The sequence below is a fragment of the Mesocricetus auratus genome, unplaced genomic scaffold (genome assembly GCF_017639785.1).
Source record: "Mesocricetus auratus isolate SY011 unplaced genomic scaffold, BCM_Maur_2.0 Super-Scaffold_100011, whole genome shotgun sequence".
Classification (NCBI taxonomy): domain Eukaryota; kingdom Metazoa; phylum Chordata; class Mammalia; order Rodentia; family Cricetidae; genus Mesocricetus; species Mesocricetus auratus.
This window is the reverse complement of record NW_024429195.1, coordinates 27,755,915-27,771,164: the sequence shown is the minus strand read 5'-3', so window position 1 is coordinate 27,771,164 and position 15,250 is coordinate 27,755,915. Positions and strand designations below refer to the sequence as shown.

Sequence of the window (15,250 nt, the reverse complement as noted above, 5' to 3'; positions counted from 1 at the left end):
TCATTATCTCCCTACTGGTGTGTGCCAAATTTTAGTTGCATTGACTGTAAAGGATGCATATGGGTTAATTTTTTAAAAATAAAGATCAGAAATGGCATACACACTTTGCTGTTATATAATACACACTCAATGCATCTTGGCTCCTATTGGCTTCTAATGAATATTTTGGACTAGAGATGCAGTTTTGTAGTAGAACAGGTGGGCTTATCTTTTATAGATATAACCCCAGGTCTGAGCTCTAGTGCAGAGGGAGGGGGGCAGCAAGACAGCTCACTGGGTAAAGGTGCTTGCTGACAAACCTGGTAATCTTTTTTATTACTTTAATTTTAAATAGCTTGCTTCACATGTCAATCCCAGTTCCCTCTCCCTCCCCTCCTCCTGCACCCTCTGCCATCCCCCCACCCTCCCACCCTATCCCCACTTCCTTCCACATAGGGGATATCCAGGGTCTGTCATTTCTCTCAGGGCAGGGTCCAGGTACTCCCCTAAGATTCCGGGCTGAGAGAGCATCCCTCTTTGTGTTATGGACACACGAAGTCCATTTGTATGCCAGGGATAAATACTGATCTACTGCCTAGGGTAAACCTGGTAATCTTATTGGTAATCTTTGTGCCATCCTCAGAACACACACGGTAGAAGGAAATAACAAACTCCCCCAAGTTGTCTTCTGACCTCCACACATGCATGTATACACTCAAAACACACACATGCACACAGAGGGGAGAAGGAGAGAGAGAGAGAACGAGGGAGGGAACGAGGGAGGGAGGAAGGGAGGAAAGGAAGGAGGGAGGGAAGGGAGAGAATAAATGGATTAAACTGTTCAATTCCAAGAAGTATGGGGGTGCTTGAAGAAACCTATAATCTTTAATTCTTTTATCTTCAATGGAAAATACAGATACATATAATAGTCTCTGCTTAATTGTAGGGGAAAAATGAATTCACTTTTGGTGGCCCCAAAGAAGAGATAAATGTCAATAGGCAACATATATACTGGCAAGGAAGGCAGAGACAGGCAGATCCCTCAGGCTCAGTGGTCCAGAAGTCTAGGAAAATGAGTGGACCCCAGGCCAAGAAGAGACCTGGTCTCAAAACACAAGGTGGGGGCCAGAGAGATGGCTGAGTGGTTGTGAGCAACCACGGCTTCTGCAGAGGACCTGGGTTCAATTCCATACAGGCATACATGCCCCAAGACAGTCAGTCATACACATATAAATAAACAATAAATAAGTGGGTATTTTTTAAAAAGACAATGATTTTTATTTCAATTGAAGTTCACCAAATCCCTGCTCCCTGTTTTGTTTCTTCTAGTTTTAGCAAACAGGGGATTTCCTTTGTAATTGTTGCCCCAGGTACTACACAGTACCATCGAAGCTTTTGAAAGTCAAGTCTTAGAAGACACAGCCCAGGGGGGTTGGAGCAGACTCCCTCTCCCCCCAGAGTAAAGTATTTTAAAGCAGAAGAGAGAGAAAGTGGAGGTCTGGGACACTGAGCAGATGGATTCAGGAGAATGTTGGGGACCTGCACCACCTGACAACTGTGCCCAAAAGAGGGGGTGAGGACTCAAGGGAGGCCTGCTGTGCCCCTAGCACCGAACCCAGGCTCCTGGACTCCAGGTCCTCTCCCTTCTTCTTCTGCGTCAAAATTCCTCCTCCCATTTCCTTTTCTATGTGGCCAGGAGTTGCTTATATGAGCATGGGTGGGGTTATTAATTAAAGTGTGGGCAACTTGTCAGTGACTACATTACTGAAGAAAATGACAGTCCCATATCCCAGAAGCCATTAACTGCCAATCATCTTTCAGGTAGGGATGGGGGCTCGTGGTGTCTTCTTCCACCTATGACAGAACTTGAAAGGGCTCAATCTGTGTGGGTCTTGTTAAGATAACTACAACTGCCATGAGTTCATGAGTACAAGCACTCTGTTACATCCAGAATACATCATTTTGCTGCACAGCCCCATCCTCTGGCTCTTTTATTTTTTTCCCCCCTGAGATGTTTCCTGGGGTTTAACGTGGTTGACACAGATACCCCATTTAAGGCCAAGCACTCCACCATCACTGCCAGCCCTTTGCCAGTTCTGGGTTTCTGCACTGCTACTACCTGCTGCTGTCAGAAGGCTGAGGAAGGCTGAGCAAGGGCCAATCTCAAGTTAGAAAGCAGCACCACAACCCCAGAGACCTTTCTCCCCCTCTGTCTTTTATTTAAATTAGAAACAAACTTGCTTTCCATGTCAATTCCAGTTCCTTCTCCCTCCCCTCCTCCCCTGCTCCCCACCAACCCCCCCATCCCATCCCCTTTCTGATCCCCAGGGAGAGTGAGGCCTTCCCTGGGGGATCTTCAAAAACTGTCATATCCTTTGGAGCAGGGCCTAGGCCCTCCCCCATGTGTCTAGGCTGAGAGAGTTTCCCTCTATGTAGAATGGGCACCCAAAGTCCATTTGTGTACTAGGGATAAATACTGATCCACTACCAGAGGCCCCATAGATTAACCAGACCTCCAAACTGACATCCTCATTCTGGGGGTCTGGAACAGTCCTACGCTGGTTTCCCATCAGTCTGGGACCATGAGCTCCCTCTTGTTCAGGTCAGATGTTTCTATTGGTTTCACCAGCATGGTCTTGACCCCTTTGCTCATCACTCCTCCCTCTCTGCAACTGGATTCCAGCAGTTCAGCTCAGTGTTTAGCTGTGGGTGTCCGCTTCTGCTTCCATCAGCTACTGGATGAAGGCTTTAGGATGGCACATAAGGTAGTCCCTCAATCTCATTATTGGGGAAGGGTATTTAAGGTAGCCTCTTCACTATTGCTTAGATTGTTAGTTGGTATCATCCTTGTAGATCTCTGGAAATTTCCCCAGTGCCAGATTTCTCTTTAAACCTATAACAGCTCCCTCTGTTATGGTATCTCTTTTCTTGCTCTCCTCTATTCTTCCCTGACTCAATCTTCCTGCCCTCCTCTCCCCTCCTCTTCTCCCCTTCACTTTCTTCTAACTCCCTCTCCCCTCTCACCAAGCTCCCAATTAACTCAGGAGATCCTTTCCCTTTCCCCTTCTCCAGGGGACCATGTATGTCTGTCTTAGGGTTCTCCTTGCTTCCTAGCTTCTCTGGCAGTGTGGATTGTAGGCTGGTACTCCTTTGCTCTATGCCAGAGACCATTTGTAGCATGACAAATTTAAGACATTGAGATTAGTGCAAAAGAAAAAAATGTAAGCCAGTATCTCTTAACTGAAAATGAAACTGATTTGTATAGATTCTTGCCCAAACTGGGAAACTCATTAATAATACATAATTATAGATTGCAAATAGGCTAAAATTACTACATAATCTGAAATTAAATTTTATTTACCAGTCAGTTCAGAAACACAAACATCAGTGTAGTTTTCCCCCTTGCCATTACAAAATTATGTGGAAAGGAAGGAGAAACAAGTAAAGTGAAGGGAAAACAAGAAGAAAGAGAAGGAGTGAAGAGGAAGAGAGAGAGAAGGGAGGACGTTTCAATAATATTACAATCTAACTGGGAGGAAAAGATACGTCTGACGAAACTCAAGAGCCAAACAAAGCACTCACCATCACGGATACACCACACCAGCAAACAGGCAGAAAATGAAGCAGTTATTGTGAATACATGGGATGTTTTATTATCATTCATTAGCTGCCAAAACGCATATCAATATCACCTAAAAGACACGGAACCTGGAGCAAGGCTGAAGCAGCTGGAGTCAGTCACCCATGGTGTGGTCTCCATTGACTTTTACTTCAGCACCTGGCTATTGTTCTTATATATAAACCTCCAGATTTAGGGGCCATTTCATTTTAATTTTCTTTACCTTTCTCCTAACTTCTTTCACAACTATAAAACCTAGTATTTGTGGGATAGTGTTCAAGGTAAAGGACTTAAATTCAAGGCTCACATTTACCATTCTTCCTACTCAGTTGTGGGCTGGTTGATAAACTTGTTTTGGTCCCCATTCTTCAAGCCATGCTCATCTCAGAACACAGAGACAAATATGTAGTCAGAAAACCAGCAGTTGGAAGAGCAGGCACTCCATCCACAGCTTCCCTCAGCCTGTCCCTCCTGGAAAAAACGTGTAAGTGGGACATTCTTTATAGCTGTTTTATTTTTATTTTATTCTTTGGGGGCCCACCACCCAGCTCCCAAATAAATACATGGAAACTTATTGTTACCTATGAATGCCCGGCCTTAGCTTAGCTTGTTTCTAGCCAGTTTTTCTAACTTAAATTATCCCATTTCTTTTTAACTATGTTTTGACGCTGGGCTTTTTACCTTTCTTTATTCTATATGCCTTCCTTCCTTACTCCTTGCCTGGCTGTGTGGCTGGGTGGCTGGTCCCTGGCATCCTCCTCTCCTTCTCCTTTTCTCATTTCTCCTTATTCTTTCTTTAGATTTCTCCTCATATTTATTCTCTCTGCCTGTCACTCTCCAACCTAGCTATTGGCCATTCAGCTCTTTATTTGACCAATCAGGTATTTTAGGCAGGCAAAGTATCACAGCTTTATAGAGTTAAACAAATGCAACATAAAATAAAGCAACGCATCTTTGCATACTTAAACAAATATTCCACAGCATAAATGAATGTAACATAACTTAAACTAATATTCCATAATTCTTCTTTCTAGATGGAGATTTTTGAAATAAATTATGTTGTAGTTTTTATTTATTACATGTATATATGCATGTATGTGCGATGGCGTGTGTGTGAAGGTCACAGGAAAACTTTCATGTGACCCATATTAGTTTGGGTTCTTTAGAAAAACAGAATTTACAGAGTGGATCTCTCTATATACAAAAAGAGTACGGTGCTAGATAGTGGTGACCCACACCTTTAATTCCAGCACTTGGAAGGCAGAGGCAGGTGGATCTCTGTGAGTTCAAGAACAGCCTGATCTACAGAGCGAGTTCCAGGACAGCTAGAGATATGCAAAGATGGCATACAAACTGTGATCCAGCTAATCTAACAATGATTGCCCATGAATAGATGGTTCAAGAATCCAGTAGTTGTGCAGTCCATAAGCCTGGATGTCTCAGTTGGTCCTCAGTGTGCTGGAATCCCGAAGAAGTGAGCTGTAATGCCAGTGAAGGAATGAACTTGCTAGCCAGACTGAGAGCAAGCAGGCAAAGAGAGAGAGCAAGCTTCCTTCTGCCACACCCTTTGTATAGGCTGCCAGCAGATGTGATCTAGATTAAAAGCAGATCTTCCCATCTCCAAGATCTGGATTAGAAGTGGGTCTTCCCACTTCAAACGCTTTAATTAATAAATAACATCCCTCACACCAGTCACTTGGGTTTTACTTCATTTCAGATGCAGTCAAGTTGATAAACAAGAATAGCCACCACAGGAGTCAATTCTCTGCTTCCACCACAGGGTTTCAGACATGCCCATGAGTATCCTTACCCAGAGTCAGCTCATCCCCCCTGATCAAACTGTGAATCTTCACGGTCATGAAAATCTTGGCAACAGTAAAAGGCTTCTCTGACTAATCAACGATAAAAAACGTACTTCGAGTCAAATGTGATGGATCCAAGGCATCTCCAGCAGTGCTTGCTACTGTTGCACCTCAGTTCCACTGCAGACTTGATCCTGAACACATATCTCCTCCCCAGTTTGAAGCATCATGCTAAGCCATGCCAGTGTATCCTGCCTGAGATGCCCCGGCTCAACATTTAAAACTATTGGCATAGTGTGACGTAGATTGTCTCTTACTGTCCATGCAAAGGTTTTTTTGACCCTGTAGAAAAATAATGGCTTAACTATAGAAAACAGACGTTCATGTTTCCTAATTTCATTCTTCAGTATAAGTATCAAACTGGTCTATCTCTGCATTATATTATGTTAGAATGATTTTTTAAATTGCCATTTAGTTGTTGACTTAAACTTCATTTTAAAAATTATCAAATTAATTTTGAGTTAGAATGTCAAGAGAATTTCAATTAGGACTTAAGATTTGACCTTTTTTGGTGTAGCTAGTATGACACCACATATTGACAAGTATAGTTTTAAAAATACAAAGAATATGGAGGGGCTGAAGCAGTTAGGTGTGAGTGCTTACTCAGGGGAGCTGAGTTCACTTCCCAGCCCGCATGCCAGGTGGCTCACGACTACCTGTAAATTCAGCTGCAGAGGATTTAACACCTCCTTTTGCTCTCCATGGTTACCTGCACTCATATGTGCACACACACACACACACACACACACACACACACTAAGCAATCTAAATAAAACATTTTTTTAAAAAAAGAACCTGGAAATCTGACTGTGGTGATGAGTGCCTATCATTGCCAAAAAGAGAAATTAGGAGAACAAAGCAGAATTTTAAGTTTAAACCCAGTTTTGGTTACACAGCTGTGTCTGAAAAGACAAAACAAAACAGAATAGAAAAACAATGAAATGGACAGAGGGTGATTAGTAGGGAGGAAAGCTAGCCAACATTTTAAAGAATGTCTACTGTATGCCTAGAAATGCAGACACAAATGCATCCTCCTTTTATAACTTTATTTGTCCAGAAAATAACTCAGAGAAATCAGGTTTATTTTCATGAAATGCAAGATGAAACTAAGAATCGGGTGTTCTAGCTCCTATAGGAAATTTCAAAGCTGATGCTCAGTGTAGACACTGTGGGTATGGAATACAGCTGTTGGTGACAACAGCTGACTCTTGACGAGGAGGTTAAGTGTTTGGTAAGATTTAAAACAGTGTAGAAGGTGTAGAGATGAACCTACTCACAGGCTTTTGTTTGGCTTTGTTTGTTTTTAGAAAAAGATAAATCTAAGCTGGCAGAGAGATAAGCCCTGGATGGCATGTGAGGCTGAACCCTCCTGATTCCTCAGTCAATGAGGAAGTGGAGAAAGGGCGTGTGCTCAGAACTGCAAAGCTTGTTCTTTGCACAACCCTAAAACAACTACCTCATTTTCACTGCTACAAGTCCCTTGTGCTCTGATTATGACATGAAGATCTTTGTTCTGGCATAGTATGACCTTTGGTCTCCCCAAGTGCTGGCATTAGAAACATACATTGCCATGTCTAGCAGGGTTTTTAAGACAGCGTTTTTACAGGGAATAAGGTGATTCTGATAGAAAGGGTTAGCTGATCCTGAATGAGATCTCCTCTTTTTTTAGAATAACTTGTATTCAAAGTAAAAGGAAATCAGCTCCGCTTTGACAACACGCATACTAAAATTGGAAAGATACGAAGATGATTAGCTTGGCCCCTGTGTAAAAATGAGATGCAAATTAATGAATCATTTCATAGTTTTTCAAAAATATATAAAGAATTTTTAAAAATTGGACATTAAGAAAACAGCCCAAATTAAAAATCTGGTGCCGATCTAAACTGTTTTCAAAAGAGGAAATACAAATGGCTGAGAAACACTTAAAAGAAATGTTCAACATTCTTAGCCATCAGAGAACCACAAATCAAAACTACTTTGAGATTTTTGCCTTTCATCTGTGAGCCATCTCTCCAATCCCAGAACTTTTATTTTTATCTGAGTAATAACCCCCAGCCTTTCTTGAAGATTTCTTGTGACCATGTGACTGAATTCTGAACAAGAAATCAGTAGAACCATGACATGGGAGTATAGAATATATTAACAGCTTTTCCCATAGGTGGCTATTCTCAGTCTCTGGTTCTTGGTTATCAGCCATGATCTCTGGCTGTGAATTATATCAAAACTAGCTGGAAGCTTTGCCCTTTGACAGCTAGAGCCTCCTGCTTCTCCTCTGGGAGTGAAGAGTATCTGCTCCTCTAACACCATGTGATGAAAAGCCAACCCAGAAACCCAAATTAACACCAAGGCGCCACTGTTCTATTGACCATCACTGATGCTGGCCAGGTTTGCAGCCTGCCCTGGCTGCCTGCTCACATCTCAGTGAGAATCTCTAGGAGACTGGACTCCAGCTCAGAACTTCAGCAAGCTTGTGGAGCCTCACTGTCTCCTGGCTTGCCTCCTCTCCAGGGTCTTAGTATGGTATGTCTTTCTTCAAAACACATCTGTTTACAATGTAGTCTTAAAATGCCCCCGACTAAGAAGTGTACACTCTGTCTCTTCAAATCTGATCCCCCTTGGCTACCGACCCCCACATAAAAAACATCTGAACCTGGTCCCATGCCACCTCTCCAGCACTCAAGCTGCTAAACCTTCCCGAACAGTAAAACACTGCACTGTACTGTTGTTATACACTATGTTACAGCATAACTGGGTTATACTGTTGTCAGCATAGCCCTGGGCAGTTAGTTGCATGTCTATCTTGGCTCAAAATATCTGCTTCCCTAGTATTGTCATCCAGATTCTGTGATGAAAAGTAAAAGAACTAATGGCGGAAGGCCTTTCATGAAAACTTGAACTTGCCCTTGGAGTCCAGTTTGAGCACTAAGTTCTTGTAGGCACTGAAATAATTAAATTTGGTTTTGACTGATAAAATAGACGTAAAGGGTCTGTACAATATCAACTAATTTCAGTAGTGTCAATGAAGAACAAGTTATAAATGTAGCTTCTCAGGGATGACTCACAAGAAAAACTAATCCAATGAAGAGGAGAGTGGGAGAGTTTGCTACAATTTCATGCTCCACAATTGAGTGTGGAAATCTAATGGAGATGTAAATTACTCTTTGTCTGCAAGTTTGCTACTGGAATTAAAGACACATTAGTAATCTGGAATCCCTAAGAGCAAAGGGTGCATCTGCATTTGGGCCATTCATGCTGTCACTTGACAACCCTTCAAGAATCCTGCAAAGGCAAGGGAAAGGAATATGAATTTACCTAGGAACACATGAGTTTCTTGTGGGGATTCTGGAATAAGAAGAAGAGAGAAAGAGGAAGATAGATTCCTTTTGTGCCGATCCAATATGCACCTCATCTTCCTTATTCTTCTGTAGGTTTAGACATCAATGCTTTGTACCTTTTAAACATGGGGTGTGCCTCAAATACGTCAGACAATGGTTTCAACTTGTCTGGTTCCCAACCTAGTTCCTTAGAGTCAGGGCATAGGTGCAGTGTCTAGCATGGGGCCTGCCAATTTGTTTTAATAAATAAAGTAATTAATTTTATCCCTTAAGGGAGTAAAAGAGTAGTCTATATTTCCAACGGATGACACAGAAAGAAGTTGGTTATGGCAATGTAAAACCTGTTTCTTTTGATCTTTTCTTCAAGATAAAAATAAAGCAGGTCGAATCATCTGTCCATGATTTTTAGAAGCATGTTATTTTAGGAACATGATTCATGGGGGAAAAAAAGGCCACATTCGTGTAAAATGTTTGTCAGTGTTGCAAAGTTCTGTGGTATTTTGAATATTCCTTCTTTCTCCTTGAAATCTGTATCTTGAAATCAATTCATATTATTTAGGGTTCTGCAGAGAACAGCTAATGAGATACGTGCATCATCTCTCTATCACCTATCACTTATTATCTATCCATCAACCACTAGCTATCATCTGTATATCTATCGATCAGCTACTATCTATCTAGCTATCATTTAGCTAAAGAAATCTATTATAAGCAACTGGCTTATGTGATTGTTGAGGCTGGTAAGTACAAGTCTACAATATGAACCAGTCAGCAGGGAAAAAGGGGATAACAAAGTCCAAATGCAGTCTACTGGAGAATTTCCTCTTACCATTGCAAGGTCTTTCTCTTCTATTTTCTTCTATTTTAGCCTCACACTTATTGGACAAGGCTTATCCATGTTGTACAGGTCAACATGCTTTAGTCTACCAATTAAAATGCTGGTCTTACCTAAAAGCACCATTGAAGAAGCACTCAGATTCCTCTTTGACTATTAAACACATATTAACTGTGCCAGCCTTTTTGTGGCAAGGTCTCTGTATGCTGTTTATTGACTATTACTCTGCTTAGTAATGTCTGAAGGAAATAATGAAGTTGGATACTGTAAATGGAGTTCTTAATTGGTCTAGATAATAAAAAGCTGGAGTCAGATATAGAGAAAAATGCTGAGAGATTGGAAAGAATGAGCAAGCCACAGCACACCATACCACCTTAGAGTCTCAGCAGACAAGACAGTGACTTCCTGTTTCTCTCTGATTATATCCTGTTTCTTCAGTTACCTCACTTCATGTCTATCTGTAAAGACCTGCAGACTTCTATGGCTAGTTAGTGGCAAGCTCCATTCTCTGACCCCCAGACAGGCTTTATTTGTACAAGCAAGGTATCACCACAGGATACTGCTAGTTTTGTGTATGTACCTGGCATTCTCTTATTTCAGCGATATTTGGATTCTAAGTTCTGTCTAATGTAACTGTGCTAATTAAATAGCAGTAATAATACAGAATTAACATTTTTATTTTTTACATTTTAATATATCACTTGGATTTTTATTGAAAATAATTTTTCATATAATTCATTCTGATCATGGTTTCCCCTCCCTCATCTCCCACATTCCTCCACCTCGCTCTCCTCCAACTTCATGCCTTCTTTCTCTTTAAAAAGCAATAGGAAATTAAAAAAACAACCAAACAAACCAGGATACAACAAACAAAGGAAAAAGCACAAGAAACACACACACACACACACACACACGCATGTACACACGCGTGCACGCACACCCACCCTTCATAAAACACAAAACCAGAAACCATAATATATAAGCAAAAGTCCTGTAAGATAAGAAATTCTCAAACAAAGCATTGTGAGTCAAAAGATCTCCAAAAACACCATTGAGTTTATTTTGTGTTGGCCATCTGCTGCTGATCATGGGGCCTATCTTAAGTGTCGATAATATACCCAGTGAGACTAAATTGGACAAAACTACATTTTTTCTTGCAAGTGGTTTCCATCGGAAATAATCTTCTCATCAGAGATGGGAGCTAGTGTCCAGTTTCCCTCTCAGCACCTCATCTGGCTTGAACCTACGCAGGCCCTTGCATGCTGCCACCATCTTTCTGAGGTCACAGGAGTGCCGTACTGTTATTCCTGTTTGGAAGGCACTGTTTGCTTGTTGTCTTCCATCCTTGCTGCTTTTAAAATCCTTCTGTCTCCTCTTCTGCATGACTCCCTGATTCCTGAAACGAGGGGTTTAATGAAGGCATTGCATTTAGAATTGAATGTTCCAAAGTCTCTTTCTCTGCACATTGCACAGTTATCTCTGTGTTAGTTCCCATCTACTGCAAGAAGCTTATCTGATGATGGCTGGACAGGACACTGGCCTATAAGTACAGCAGAATGTCATTAGGAGTCATTTTACTGTTGTGTTCCTTTAGCAGAACAATAGTGCTTGGTTTTCCCCCTGCATCCATAGCCTACCTAGTCTCAGATTCTTGGCTAACTGACAAATGTCAGGCATGGGTTTCATCTCATGGAGTGGGCCTTATATCCAATCAGAGAGTGATAGGTGACGCCCACAGCTTTTGGGCCACTATGGCACCAGCACGTCATTCAGAGAGGTCACCATTGTAGATGGAAGAGTTTGTGAATTAACGCTCTTTCTTTCTGAAAGACAGACTCTTGCTGTAGTTCTGTCTGACTTGGAACTCTCTATGTAGCCCAGATTTTCTTTAAAATTTCCTCCCGAGTGCTGTAACTTCAGGTGTGCACCATCCCACCCAGCCTATTGAATCTGTCAATTGCTTGGGCAGTAGTAAAGTCTCATTTTAAGCATGTGACTGGTGTACTCTATTTTCAGGTGCTTCAAATCTTCTACTTCCAATGTAAGATTAGAAATGATATCAAAATAATTAGTCGCCAAAATTTTAGTAATAATTTAATTCTTGTTAAGTTTCTGTCTGGTAGTCCTGTCCAGTGGTGAGAGTGGGGTGTTGAAGTCTCCCACTATTAATGTCGGGAGCTTGATGTGTGATTTAAGCTTTAGGAATGTTTCTTTTACAAATGAGGGTGACCTTGTAATTGGGGAATAAATGTTCAGAATTGAGACTTTATCTTGATGGATTTTCCTGTGATGAGTATGAAATACCCTTCTTTATGTCTTTTGATTAATTTTAGTTTGAAGTCTAGTTTGTTAGATATTAGGATAGCTATACCAGCTTGCTTCTTAGGCCCATTTGATTGTAAAATCATTTCCCAACCCTTTACTCTGAGGTAATGTCTGTCTTTGAAGTTGAGGTATGTTTCTTGTTTGTAGAAGTAGGATGCATTGTGTCTTTGTATTCATTCTGTTTTCAAGTCTTGAACTGTTTGAATTGTTTCCTTCACCTATTTGATTGTTTTTTTCCTGGCTTTCCTTCCTTTCTTTAAGAAATTGGTTGAGGGGAGCATGGGGGGATGAGAGAGTGAGGGAACTGGGATTAATATGTAAAATAAGATTGTTTCTAATTTAACTACAAAGTTATTATAAAAAATTAAAAAAACAAGATTTGTTGATTTCTTGCATTTTTTATTTGTCTTTTCCTCCATTTCTTCCATTTTTGCGTTTGTCTTTTCTTTCATTTCTTTAAGGGAGTTTCTCATTTCCTCTTTAAGGGCCTCTGTCATCTTCATAAAGTTATTTTTAAAGTTATTTTCTTCTGCTTCATCTGCGTTAGGATGTTCAGGTCTTACTGGTGTAGAATCCCTAGTCTCTGGTGGTGTCATGTTACTCTTCATGTTGTTGACTGTGACCTTGTACTGTCATCTACCCATCTCTTCCTCCAGTGAGGACAGGTGAGGCCTGTGATTCAGGGGGTCTCTTTTCCTCCCATCGTATAGGTGGGGCCTGTGACTTAGATGGTTGCTCTTCCTCTCCCAGTGGAGGTGGGGCCAAGGCTCCAATGGTGGCAGATGCAGTGCTGGATAGTTTGGGGCTGTCCCCAGGTCTCTGGGTTTCGGTAGGCAGGATGGTGGTGCAACATTCCCATGCCCCAGTTAAGGACTTCCAAGGGTAGGCTAAGGCCCTGCACTCACCTCTCCTGGCCCTGGATAGTTTGGGGCAGCCTCCAGATCTCTGGGGATTTAGTGGCCTAGCTACAGTCTTAACTCATCATTTTGTTTTCATTTGATCTTCTCATAACATTATTTTTACAGATTAACATTTAGAATCACTGTGATGAAGGAAAAGCTTGTAATTGTGACAGAAGTAAACGAAATCATATGATCTTTAGACTTCTTGATCCAGGGCTCTCTCTAATCTCAAGATCAATCTTTATGATCTGTACTCATAAATGATTACTGTATATTCTCCTTTATTCTCTCTATTCAGGAAGACTGAAGGTTGCTTTTAGGATGTAAATAGTGTGAGTAGTACAAGAGACCACAAACAAAGGCAATCATCAGTCAAACCAAGAGCAGACAAAATAATAAATTGAGGTAAAAAAAATTACAAATGTACACCATGGGATCTGATAAGCCACCAAAGCAGCAATGACAGGAAGCACACTGGCTTACAAACTTCAAAATACCCACGAGGTTGCAAAACAAATGAGTTGCTCAAACAGTGGTACAGTTATTTGTGCCATCAATGAATTTCTTTGGGTATCTGGTATAGGAACACAGCTGATGAAAAAGTGGTATTTTGAGCAGTACCCCTCCCCCAATAAAAACAAAGTTATGGGATCCTTAGGCCGCTTCTCTTTACAGTCCATGTACTTAAGACTATTTGTGTGCTCTGTGACAATAACCAGAAGAGTCACAAGAGTAGCAAAGATTGCATTTTGATAGAGCTTCTAAAACCTAAAGGTAAAACCTAGACTTTGGGAAAAAAAGGGGGGAGCACATGTTCAGCAATCCCCCATCAACATCCCTTCTTTCAACTGAGCCTTTAAGTTTGGCAAAGCAGACCTGTGCTGTCAACTTGCAGCACATTCATTTGCTCCAGTAGACAAAATACAGGTGCAGTAATGTCTTGTAAAATTTAAGAAAACTGAAAATATTTGTTGGCTTATCCAAGATATTTTTTTTCCTTAAAAAACCCATGCCACAATATGGGAGGCTCTCTCAGCTGGGACTCTTGCCCTGGATGAAATGACAGTTACTGGAGATCCACCATGGAGGGCCTCACCCTCCTTGGGGATCAAAGTAGAGATTGGGTGGGGGACTGGGGGACCTGGTGAGGAGGGCAGGGGAGGAGGGGAGGAAGAGGGAGCTGGGATTGGCATGTGAAACAAGATTGTTTCTAACCTAAATAAAAAAATAATAAAAAACAATTTTAGCCCAGAAAAAATTTATATAGCAATTACTAGGAATTCCTACCTAATGCAGTCATTTTGATAAAAACAAACAGAAACCCAAAATCTCAAACTAAACTATGTAAGTTGAAGCAAGGAAAGTGTCTTGTAGCAGCTGAAAATCAAGACGTTGCAAAAGCAGTATCTTTGGAAGGTTGTTTGGTTGGCTCAGCTGTGCAGTGCTGGAAGTTGCTAAGTGTTGGAGGCAACCTTAACAATAACAGTTTTACAGATTCCAGTATTATTGCAACTTGATTTAATGCCACTGAAACTGTTGCTCACAATTCATCATAGTTCCTGCTCTAAGCAAATATACATAAACCTGTTTTCATTCTGGGTTTTGGTTTTGTGTTTGTTTTAATAAATCATGAATGCCATGGCCAGTGAGTCCGAAAGTAGTATCATGTTATTAAAGGGCAACTTAAAGTCAGGAAGAAATGAGGTGCAAATATATTTATGCTTTCCTGTTTTCTTGCCTTTCAAGAGATCATTTTTATGAATTCTAATTCTCACAGTAGCTTTGAAATTCAGTATGTGTTTGTACAAGTAGTCCAAAAAGTTGAAACGGAGTTCTTATCACATAGTTCACTGCAGATATCTAAGGGCTGTTTGGGGTGTCATACAGCAAGACGTTTCCTGGAAATATGCAACACACACATCTATTCACCCCAGGTTGGGAGGGCGGTACAGACCAAAGTAGCATGGAAGTCCAATCTAGTGAATCAGTGAGTTTTATTGGAGTTACTTCCAGGAGTATGAGTGAGGGACTACTTACAGAAGCAGAATTAACTCAAAGACAGCTGCACCACCAAAGCCCACCCAAGCATGGGTGACAGCTCACAAAGCTGGGAGCCTGGAGCACACTGCAGGCAGTTCAACAAGCTGGAGAATGTCCTTTCCTCTTCCAACACAAGGAAGGATACAACTGTGTTGTATTCAGCTGCTCTGAGCAGGTCTTCACAAGGTCATAATGGGTCTAACCCTATGCAGGTCAGGAAAAGCTTGCACCGTTTCTTTTTTTTTTCTCTGTATAAAGTCTTGTCTAGAACTCCTAGAATAATAATTAGTCAGAAGGACTTTTTCCTAAGTGAACTACTCTGTAATCTCTTATTTATCTTTATCTTGTGTGTG

General features: G+C 41.2%; 1 pseudogene; it reads left to right on the top strand.

The window, feature by feature from the left end:
- The first annotated feature begins 7,165 nt into the window (after window positions 1-7,165).
- On the top strand, window positions 7,166-7,266 carry LOC121143367 (annotated as a pseudogene).
- Window positions 7,267-15,250: the final 7,984 nt, after the last annotated feature.